The sequence below is a fragment of the Leptidea sinapis genome, chromosome 36, assembly GCF_905404315.1.
Source record: "Leptidea sinapis chromosome 36, ilLepSina1.1, whole genome shotgun sequence".
NCBI classification, from domain to species: Eukaryota; Metazoa; Arthropoda; class Insecta; order Lepidoptera; family Pieridae; genus Leptidea; species Leptidea sinapis.
In genome coordinates this window covers 3,444,254-3,455,465 of record NC_066300.1, presented here as the reverse complement: position 1 = coordinate 3,455,465, position 11,212 = coordinate 3,444,254, and positions in this window count along the sequence as shown.

Genomic DNA, 11,212 nt, shown 5'->3' with positions numbered 1-11,212 from the left:
CACCTTCCTTAAACGCCGGCAACGCTCTTGTGATTCCTCTGGTGTTGCAAGAGAGTGTGGGCGGCGGTGATCACTTAACACCATGTGACCCGTACGCTCGTTTGTCCTCCTATTCCATAAAAAAAAACATCGGTCAATATCCATTCTACTCTTCCATATTTCCCTACTTGATTTTTAACAATAGATCCATTAATATGGTAAAGTAATCTTTCAAATAAGTCCAACACCATCATTATGTGTGCCTCTCTGTTTTGATTTTCTATTAATGTTTTTGTTTCTGTATGTACTAGATTACGTCAAACCACTCAAGCAGTGCCTAAACGGGAGAATCAACATCAACAATCAGAGAACAACAGTAAGTAAAAACATCTATATTCTTCTATCAGTTTTCAATTTCGGTACGTTTGGTGAAGTTTTGGAGAAGGAAATAGGCGAGAATGAAAACTTCTTTTGACCTTTCACTAGGATTTTAGTCGGAGCTGCTGTTGACCTTATCCGACCCTCGTTAGTGCGATAAAAATAATGATTTAGAATTATTAATTATATATCTTTCTATACACATACAAATCATCAATGTACTTATCTAAGTGTCCATATAAAAATTTGTATTTCGTTCTATTGCTTTGCAAAACGAATTCATTAAAAGTCCAGTCCTACATTTTGAAATCAAACATTGCATTTAGCAGAGACATGCTTAACAACTTTTTTCTTCTAGTAAACTTAACTAAATATACCTACAGAGCACGTCATACTGCAACTAGAACATTTCAGGATATCTTTATTTCAAAATCCGCAGGCAGAATAAAGCCTAGTAAGTAAAATAATCCTAATCATATGTTCTATCTACACACCAATTTTCATCAAGATCAGGCAAGCCGGTTTTGAGTTACTAAAAATTTGTTGATTTGGTGTCCTTATAAAATATAAAAAAAAAATTGAATTAGGCGTTACTTTGCGGAAATTCATTATTATACAAATGATTTAAGTTTTCTTTAGGGTTAATTCCGCCAATATTTGTTTTTAAAACAATTCGACACTGTCTCGTGCCAGATTTTGGCGAGACAACACGTCCTGAGGATGCCTCGTGTAGAGGCGAAACACGTGTCGAATTGTTTTAAAAAAAATATTGGCGGAATTAACACTAAAGAACTTAAATCATTTGTATACTTATAAAATATCTCTTATCAATTTCAAACGTAAAATTTCACAAAAAATATGAAAAAACAAACAATAACTTAAACTTTAAGAAAATTAATTTATAAGCAATGTTCGAGATGACAAAATCATCCAGTCACCACAAATAGCGCCTGTGCTTAGCTTCCGAAAAAGTACAACTCGTCACCCATCCTGCACATAGCCCCGACCCCATAGCACCCTGTGATTTCTGTATTTTCTCCAAAATCAAAGATTTGATGAGATGTTTCACTTTGACCAATTCCGAAGAGGCAGTGATAGCGTTCAATCAGCACGTAGAAAACATTCCTTTAGATCTGTGGTCCTCCTGTTTTAAAAAATGGTTAGTTTGACCTACATGCTTGCAGCACTTCTGCGTTGGTTAGACAGCTGATAGGCTGACCCGTTGACCGAAATACGTAGCTGCCAGGGTTTCCAGTAGCAGTGGGGCGCGTAAATAGTACTTTGTACATTCTCAGCGCTTCTGGGCCCCACGGGCCAAGGACTTCGACACCAAACGGCACAAAGATGTAAGACTCACTGAGACCGACATATTTGTGACGTTTACTGCCTTTAGCAGTCGAAGCAGCAGCCCCAGCACCAACTGAAGTAGCTTGGACATGAGACGGAGCCAGAGTATTTTCGCGTAGCACACTAGCACCCTTCCTCGTGCCCAAGCCACTAGAGTCATTCCATCAGGACAATTTGACTGTAAAAATTCTCAAATTAGTATTTTATATTAAATATCATTGACAATCGAAGCTCACTTTCAGCCAGAACTGTTATTTCATAATTCGTTCCAACTCAAACAACAAATGAACATTGACGGCAGCCACATCAAACAATGGAGTTGCCAGCCGACATTCGTCACTCTGCCCATTTGTCTTATTTAACGAATTAATTTTGCTCAAATTGATGGAAATTATTTTGACAACTGCTAAGGATTTGTGTCAGCCTCTCCAATTTATAATCGAGTCAGGTCGAAAGAGGTTTTAATGAATGTTTTGACACTTTGTTAAAATCTCTGTCTGAAACAGATTCTTTTCAGAATTTCGTAGTGAAACAGGTTATTATGAGAATATTTAATCAAATGATTACGGTATTAAGTACAATTTGATTTTGTTTCTTGAAATCGATCGATTTTTGCCGATTTAATGATATTTTATTGTTCCAAATAGTCGTATTTGTTGTTCTGTGGTAGTGTTGATGTTGTTGTTTTGTACTGTTCAAAACCGTAACTTTTGAATTTTGTTGCCAAAGATGGACCTTTCTCTGGTCACACTGTTACGGAATGAATGGACGTCGTTAAAAAACACAGAGCAATTAGTACTTACGACAAATCTGAAGGACTGCAAATCGACCGTAAAACAGATTTGAATACACGGACTAGTAAAAAAAAAAGAAGTCCGCGCCGTGATATTAGCAAGTGAACCACGTTTATCCTAGTGTGTGTGCGGTACGGGGTATACCAGTTACACAATTTTTTCTCCCTTAAATAATCATATATCCACAAATACTTTTATAGTATTGTTTTTCCACTTTTTCACAACGCACGACGGCATTTTTAAAATATTTTATTGCGACGCAAACTGATCTGTCACAGACGATGGCAATTCTCATAATGGCGGCCGATGGGCTTGTATTAGTGTAAGTGTATGCGTGGGGCTATGTATTTACACGTTTACTGGCTTGTTTTGGTGCCTCAATGTTATGTAAAGTGACACGTCACTTCTTTTTTTACTCGTCCGTGATTTGAATAAAGCTCAATATTTATTTAGGTGGCACAAAAGCTCACTGAAAGACACTTGATGAAACTCATTTACGATTCTGTATTGAGACGTAAGCTATTACCGCCGAGAACTAATGTTTCGTATCTCATACACATCTCTGCACACAACTGAGAAGCAAGGGGATAATGCTACTACCTAAAAGATGGCAAAGAGTTATCGGACGCAATTCGGACGCAATTCGCGCTTTCAGAGTTCAAAAAAAATGTATCCGTGCAATATGCAATGCACACTGGATGGATAGCTGCAAGCCACTTTTTATAAAAAAGAAAATATTAACACTTCCCTCTTTGTATATTAGGGATATGTGTGTATTTGTACATAAACACCCGGAATATTTCACCAAAACGAAAGATCACTCTTCTAGGAACACTCGATAGCCAAACAAATTACTTATACCCAAATGTCAATTGACACTCTGCCAAGAAAGTGTTCATTACATGGCGATAAAAATATATAATAAGTTATCTGGTAACCATTTAAAAGACATGACATGTAATCAACCTAAGAACAAATTAACAACATGCCTAATAAAATATTGATTTTATTCAATAAATGACTATTTAAATTTAAGGAATTTTGACATATAAATCTGACATGAATATTACTATTTTATTAGAATTATAATTGTATAAATAAAGATTATTATTATTATTAATGGCACATATACAACATGCAATCGTCTCATAGCCGATTTCTAATTCATTTGACGCGCACCGTATGACTTAGAAAAGTATATGGTGCGGGAACGGATTGCTTACGATATGTTCCAGATTCATTCATCGCGAGCGCCCAACACTTGCAACACTGCAGGTAAACGTTAATAAAAATACCTGCATTAGGAAAAAACAAACGTCTGGAGCTTTCATATAAAATGGTGAGTAACTTTTTCCCCATCCTATTAGCTACAAAAAAAAGGCAAGAATCAAAAGTGATTCCTTTTCAATACTTTTTGACGTCAATTAAAGCACTACCACTGCTTCGAAAACCAATAACATGTTAAGAGAGATTTTGCGCTCTTTTCAATATATTCTTAACCGACTTCAAAAAAGGATGAGGTTCTCAATTCGTCGGTATGTTTTTTTTTTATGTTTGTTACCTCAAAACTTTCGACTGGGTGAACCGATTTTGATAATTCTTTTTTATTTGAAAGCTCCTGCTTCCCGTGTGGTCCCATTGTAATTTGGTCCAGATCTGAATCACTAGAATCCATGAGAAAACCATAAGTCTTAAATTTGCTTTACATACGTAGAGCAAAGTGGATGATAAATTTACGAATAAGTCAATATCGCGCCAACCGATTTCGATGATTCCTTTTTATTGGAAAGGATATAAATCAAAGATAGTTTGATTAGGTTCCGATTACGGAATCCATGATTGAATTGTTAGTTAGTGTACTTCAAATTCACTAAAAATCATAAAAAAAATCACAGAATAAAAAAAAATTACAAGAAAACAACCGACTTTTTTTCGAATTAGTTTTATTCTTTTTATTGCATATTATATCTATTGTTTTGAAATAGTGTTTTTGAAGTTGGTTGTTTTTTTGTTAAAAAATTTTTTTATAGTAGTTTTAATTTGTAGTTCTATAGTGTGAAACCTAGAGTTGTTAGGTTTTTATTAATCAAATAAAAACACCTCTGAACAGATATTAGTAATGCGTAAAAATTTAAAATCGAAGCCGGTGAAATCCCACAAGAGGATAAGTAATAAAGGTAAATCCTGTGGCGAACCTGGTAACACCACATTAAATAATTATGAAGAGTTAAACTGAAGCCAAACGGAAGCATATCACCTCAACCTCACCCCACGATATGAATTATTAAGTTTTAATAAACGAATATGTATTTATAGCTCGGGTGTGTGTGAGTTGTGCTCATGTCTAATTCATTCATGATGGCATCTTTGATTAAATTGATTTGCTGATTTGAGAAACGAATTACGCTGCGATTTTATAATAGGAGTTTAAGTATGAGATTGCCAAAGTCAAATAAACTTTATTCATTAAGGCTGAAACTGAGCGCTTTTGAATCTTCACTACAATTATTTATTTTCAAACGTTGAGACGTCGCTTCATTGTGTGTCTTCTACCGCATTTATCACGGGGAGTGTTCCGAAGAGCTGTTTAACCTGATTCCCGCCACCGAATTCCACCTTCGCACGACACGCCACAAGTTAGGTTATCATCCCTACCATCTGGATGTGTGGCGGTCCTCCACAGTGCGGTTTTCAAGGAGCTTTCTTCCACGTACTACAAAGCTGTGGAATGAGCTTCCTTGTGCGGTGTTTCCGGGACGATACGACATGGATACCTTCAAATAAAGCGCGTACACCTTCCTTAAAGACCGGCAACGCTCTTGTGATTCCTCTGGAGTTGCAAGAGAATGTGGGCGGCGGTGATCACTTAACACCAGGTGACCCGTACGATCGTTGTCCTCCTATTCCATAAAAAAAAATACTGAATTTACCATATGTTCGTAAAAAGTTGAGCTCGTGAGAAGAACATATAAGAAACTCAACGGCCACTCTTTTCAATCAAATAGAGTATTTTACAATGGCTATAATATACATTACGAATTAGTTTGTGATCCAATATATGAGTCCTGTTAAAATAGTATAAATTATTTCATAAAAAGTAATAAAGAATTAAATGTACCGATAGAATTTTTTGGCGCACCTACCATTTTGGCGTAATGGCTAATTTATATAAAAACAAGTACTGATCCGGCAAACATTGTTTTGCCATATAAATTAAATTCCCCGCGACCGCTCACTACATGAATTATCATGTGTAATGAAATCTCATTAACTAAAAGTCCAAAAAATATAAGTTCCGGAAGAGTAATCACCAACACACGCTGCATCTTATGGTATAAGTATTATTAAGATCGGTTCAGTAGTTTTAGCAGTATAATCGAAGAAAAACACCGGCTCTCCTTTAATTATATTTATATATTATATTAAAATAAAACCAAATAACTAGAATGGTCCTGGTTCGTGCCCTTTATTATTTTCAAAACATTTAATAACGTTAAAATATACATTTACCTTGTTTGATGAAAAAAAAGATTTATGAATATGGCGCATCTGTAATTCTGGATTAATCTTTGTGTTTTATGGTTCTGTACTTTAAAAAGATAAGAAAAGCTTTGAGTATTTTATTTGATCGCCAGCAAGCGTCCTTTTCGCTGCCTCTTCTTACTTGTAGATTTTTAATTCCTTTGCCCAGGTTTTGCTGGCTGATGCTAAATGCAATAGAATAAGCACCTTGGGGATCCTTGGAAATACAACAAGCCTTAAGCCGGCAACTATCGATGAGGACCAATCTGGGAATAATAGGGAACCTTTCAAACTAAAAAATTCGAATCGGATCGTTAACAGTTGAGATTGAGATATGAGGTAACAAACATACAAAAAGTATTGCATACCTCGTCCTTTTTAAAGTCGGTTAAAATAATACACATGAATAAAAATCATCCTGGAGTCCTACATATTATATTTCATACAGGTGAGGAAAAGTGAATTGCACAAGGTGCGGGGGGCGAGGGGTACTAACTTACCTCACCCTAGTGAATGTTTGTGATTTGTTGCTATGTATAGTCGAGTCATTACTGTAGATATATAATTTTATTTTTATGTAAGAGGGGGCAAATAGAAAAGAGGCTCGCGTAATGGGAAGTGGCAACCACCCATGGACATCCACAACACCAGGGGTCAAGACATGCGTTGCCAACCTTTAAGATAGTGAAATTAATAAATTATTTTATCTATTATAATATTAATATTTCAATATAAAATGCCGGGTTTAATACTCAATGCTACGAAGAATATTTTATTATCTGTTGAATTATTGAATAGCTTCTTCTTTATATGTACTAACCATCCACTGAGAGAAATGAGTGCAAGAAACTCGGGCGAAGTGTGCTTTTTTTTGAGATAAATTGCGTTACATGCAATATAGCCACAAATACATGTTTTCTTGAATAAAACGGCTATCACGGGACGTTAAGAAAATGTGTAACATCTCAGTGAATATTTATTTCTATTAATAAAAAACCAGTCAAAAATATGGGACAAAGTACTCCTGCCACTGCCCTTTAGCGTAATGCATTCATGGAAACGTTCTCTCATCAACAACCTGCTCAATACCCGATCTCATAAAATATATCTTTTTTGATCGAGATACGTTTTGAATATTTTCCTATGTAAATAATATTAATATAATACTGAAACACTTTTACATTATTTTGACCCAAACTAGGCATAGGCTGTCCTATGGGTTTATACATAAATATGTACAAACATATTGTTATCAAAAATCCAAACATTGACACATTATACAAATGGTTGCACCTACCGGGATTTGAAACCTCAGTAGGTAGGGTCATTGACCACTGGGCTATATGGTTCATCTATAAATATACAGAATAAGGGGTTATTTACGAAAATTTACAATAATTTAAATGTTTTCAGTTATCTTAAATGAGTTTGCACCTTCTTTAAGGGTTAGACGCGTCTTCTATCGAAAAATTGAACCCTGCTCTCGTTTTAGAGTTCTGCGAATCAACAGCTTTTGTATTCTCAAGCGCGCCTAGTGTTCAGAAAAAATACGTCAAATTAGTTTCAGCAGTGCCTTCCATTAATGACCCACTCTGTCGTTCGTTCTGAGATTCAACCGGAGGTGCATCTACATGAACTCAAAGAAATCCTAACATCTCAAGCTGTAGACAGTCGAAAGAAGTGATATCTGTCGATGTCGATTTTATTATTACCTTCCATAAAAAAACTAGTGAGGATATACAGATCGTAGACATAGAAATATAACGTATAGACAACCTGACAGCACGTTAAGATGTTGTTGTCAGTGTGTGCTTTAGATTGTAGTTTAATATTCAAAATATTAAGGGGCTAATGTCAAATACTGACTGTTTGCTATTTGTCAATCAAAGTATGTTCCAGTAACGATTTATTGGCTTACCTTTTCTAACTTGCTCTATGATGATCCATTAGAGATATTCTTCTACACAATTTGTTATGTTTTAAAGTGATAACCCTCACTTTTGGGATTAAAGATTATAACACAAATAAAATTGAAAACAAAATGTTATGAACGATGCGGGACTCAAACCCGCGACCTCTCACGTTCACGAGCCATATCGTATCGTTGATAAAATATTGTATGCTTTGTTCAACTCTCAGGTTGTGGCTTCATCTACAGGATCTAGTTTACAGTTGATAACCTGCTCAATCCCAATATTTGCATATTAGATTGACTTCAGATTTCGCTCTTGCAAATCTATACAATTCTCTCTTTCCACTTCTTCTGTTGATGTTCTTCTGTCTTGCATGTTTTGATCGTCTATACGCTAACATATTGTAGTCTATGGTACAGATAAACTCGGAAAGCGACCGTATAGTGTTATGTAATGATTCACATCAAGCAGGTTTTTACACTACATAATATGCTGTACCGTTTTGTAGCCGCGACTATAAATATGCAAGCTTGGGATGTTTTCGCCACGGGCCGACAGATGGCGGTGATTGATGGCGGCCGACTTAATTATAATACGTTATTCTTCAGTCGTAGCTCTTGGGAAGTTCCTAACAATGGTAACTTTGGATATGTTTACCAACTTTTGAGGTAATTATGTTTTTAATGTAGGAAAATGGTTACCGAACAGCCATCTTTCTTGAAAATTGTTTGTGAAGTGTGTGTTCATTGATTTAATAGCTGCTTTCATATTACTTTTATATTTTACCAACACAAAACCTTCTGCAATTAACTTGATAATGTGTAACTGTAGTATATGGCTTAGTATAATAGGGAAGTGAATATCAACTACGTCTTATTCTTGTATGTTGAACTATGTAGCAAATTCAAAATTAAAGTAATTTTGTTTTTTATTTTTAAGGGCGCGAAAAACGCGAATTCACGCAAGATACGATAAGATTTTCTACGTGTGGCAGTAGCTACGGTGGTTAGATTTCTAAAACAGTTTGGGTTAGTGGTTTTAAATATTCATATGTATTACAAAATATTATATATCTGTGTCTTACCCGTGTATTTACAAGGAGCCCCGTTTCTTAGCGATATTTGTCGAGTTGATACTTAATACGCAAAATAGAGGGAACCTGGGAAAGAGGCCGGAGAAGAATTAGCTGGTACGACAACATTAAATCTGAAATTCGAATTCAGAGAGCTGACGAGCCCAAGAAAGTCTGATTCCTTAGGGGGATGTGGTACCAGAAGAAGGATACTGTTTATCGTAATAATAGGGTATGAATAAAAAATATTAAACATTTGAATAAAACAAACTTATTTCTTTACAATAAATAATAATTAGTATTTGTATTTTCCTAAACCTATAGTTTCATCTATTTGTTGATTATATTTCTATTACAAAATAGTACGAGTGGTAATTTGTATACATATCTTTATATATATATTTTTTGTGTGCGTGTGTATGTCACTGAACTCCTCCTAGACGGTTGGACAGATTCTAATGAAACTTTCTGTGTGTATTCAGGTGGATTCGAGAATGGTTTAGATTCACAATTGAACTACCTCCTAAACGGCTGGACCGATTTTGATGACTTTTTTGTGTGTTGCAGTGAATTTGAGATTGGTGTGTGTCTTGAGGTGGAGTTGAGAATGGTTTTGATTCACAATTGAACTACCTCCTAAACGGCTGGACCGATTTTGATGATTTTTGTGTGTTTCAGTGAATTTGAGATTGGTTTAGATTCTCAATTCCGTCGATATAATATAATTATCCTGCTCATGTGTATTTAAGTGGACTCCTCCCAACGGATGGACCGATTTTTCAAATTTAAGACGTGTGTCCGAAATTTCCGACAGGACAACGTCTGTTGGGTCCACTAGTACACTATAAAGTCGTCGTAAAAGGGTAACCAGAATGTTATAGAAATGTTAGCTGGGTGCATTCCTCGAGGGTTTTCGCCCAGTGCTGAGCCAGCGTGTAAAATCGTTACGTTTTCTGAGCAGACCTGTAATAGGTAAGTTTTACCTTACTTGTCGCCTCATTAAAAATATGTGGCAACACAAGCAAGACGTTCACCTGTAAATCATACGCCCTGCCCCACAATGTAGTGCCACTCTGGTTTCTTGAATAAATTTAAAGTGTTGAGCATCATCGCAATTGTGCTCGTCACTTTGAAACATAAGATGTTAAGTCTCATTCTCTCTCTCTCTCTCTAGTCGTTTCCTCATGACCGAGGATCGCATTCATCAACAATTGGTCCACACATCGGCTTCTGTCCATCACGGCCCTGACGACGGAGGTAAACCTTGGTCGGTCCATCTGATAGGAGATCGGCCATCAGTTCAGTCGAAAATAAGTCTCATTAACCCAGTAATATTACGGAGCAGTTCAAACCGAAGCACCATAATGCTAACATATTACTGCTTCACAGCAAAAAAAGCCTTCTTAAACTGTTTTGCTTGCGCTCTTAACCTTCCTACTCGGTTAAGTCGAGATAGTAATTCTTCTGTTGGGCGATGTGTTTGCATTTACAACATGATCCCAGAAAATATACAAATTACATGTGGTACTAAAAAAAAAATTGTTAAAAGATGTTTATGAGGTAAAGTGACTACGACATAAATGACTTTGTTAATGATACCACAGATTGAGAATGCAGCGACCGCCCTCAGGCTATTCAATTAATAAATTTTAATGTAAGGAAATGAAAAAAATAGTTATAACCAAACAAAACACAATTATATTGCTATTTACACTCGATGGCTTCCTACATAATTAATGGAGAAATATAAAAAAATATTGAGTTAATAATTTCTATTTTCAAAAGTTATCGCTATAACCCGGCCATACGGACTCTATAAATCTACACCATAAGCCACTAAAACCATTTTTTTTATAAAAACAGCAATTAATCGATTTTTTTTTAATTAGTTCAACAACCATTTATCTTCTGGTGATGTGCTTTTTATATCATATTTACGCACAATATGATTGTTATGCAACAAAAAGTTGATATTTTGATTTCTAGGCCCTAAAGGCATAAAAGGCATTAATTTTCTCAAAATTCATTCCTTTAGAATTCTTTTTGATGTCATTTCTAATAACTGCTAGATACTACTACCGCTTCGGAAACAAATGGCGCTCTGAGAGAAACTCTCCCAGCATTCTTTTTTTGCGCACTTTTCAATAATAATATACAATATTGTACAGTCATTTCTATCGCTATAAAATAATCACAATCTAGTCCCA